General features: G+C 39.1%; 1 pseudogene; it reads left to right on the plus strand.

Annotated features, from left to right (window-relative positions):
* Window positions 1-239: 239 nt before the first annotated feature.
* LOC103607930 lies at window positions 240-974 on the plus strand (annotated as a pseudogene).
* The last annotated feature ends 154 nt before the right edge of the window (window positions 975-1128 follow it).

Below are 1128 nucleotides of genomic sequence, written 5' to 3' on the forward strand. Positions count from 1 at the left end.
ATATATGTATGTGTATGTATTTACACGCACGCACAAGAAGAGAGGTCATCAAAAAGTTTATGTAAAGATTTGTATTATCTTTTAATTCCATTTTTCCACAGTTTTTTTTTGAAGTGTTTATGCACACACACACACACGCACGCACACACACACACACGTATTATATAGCATATAACAGGACACTCAAAGGCATTGGGCCCTATGATCTTTCCAAGCTTTGAGTGAAGAAAATTGGGTAGATTTCAAGGAGAAAAGAGGTACAGGTCACAAAGAAACAAAACAAGGCTTCCAGCTGAGGACTGGTATGAAGGTGCAGATGACTGGTAAAGTGACGGTGAGTAGGTGCCTCTGCCACAGCTGACCTTGGGTTTTGAAAATGATTCCAGCAGTGGCAGAGACATAGACTGGACTTCCCAGCTCCAAGACCTCAGCCTGAGGGATAGTGACCTGGATGCTTTTTATCCTGCCCCTCCTGGGGTAGGTAGGGATGGTCTTGCTACATCTGGGTGGTAGATGAGGATGATTACAGGGACTGTTTCAGTCTAGATCATATCCACAGTCTTTTGAGGGAGTATCAAAGAGAAAATAAACTGATATGGGACTGTTGCTTCCCCAAAGTTTTCTAGTGAAGGTGATGAAAAGTAGGAGATCATCATTTAAAGTGAGGATAAGATGTTTTACGAATTCATAATGAGACTTGCTCTTGTCAAGAGCGACTTTTGAGGTATTCATGTAGTGGAGAGACCCTCTTTTCGACCTGCCCTTCATTAGAACTCACTGAGCTCCCAGCCTGTAGCCACTATGAAGATCAGAGGACATTTGAGTTCCAGCTTATGCCAGCATTGGCCAGCACACTCACAAGTGCTGATGTAGGCCTTTCAGTGGAATTTGAAGCAATTATAGTTTAAACATTGAGAAGCTGCCATCTTCATACTTATCAGACTTCCATGCATGAATTTAGTATTACACAATAAAACCTAGTGAATCATTATGTAAGTAAAGCATTTCCTTTTATTTATGTAAATTAAACAAATTTTAATGAACAAATTTTTTTGAGTATTTTGAAATCATTTCCAATTTTATTTTAATGTGATACTTGCTAAAAATTACTAATAGTGAATCTCAAAC

Source organism: Galeopterus variegatus, unplaced genomic scaffold, assembly GCF_000696425.1.
Source record: "Galeopterus variegatus unplaced genomic scaffold, G_variegatus-3.0.2 Scaffold7859, whole genome shotgun sequence".
Taxonomy (NCBI): Eukaryota; Metazoa; Chordata; class Mammalia; order Dermoptera; family Cynocephalidae; genus Galeopterus; species Galeopterus variegatus.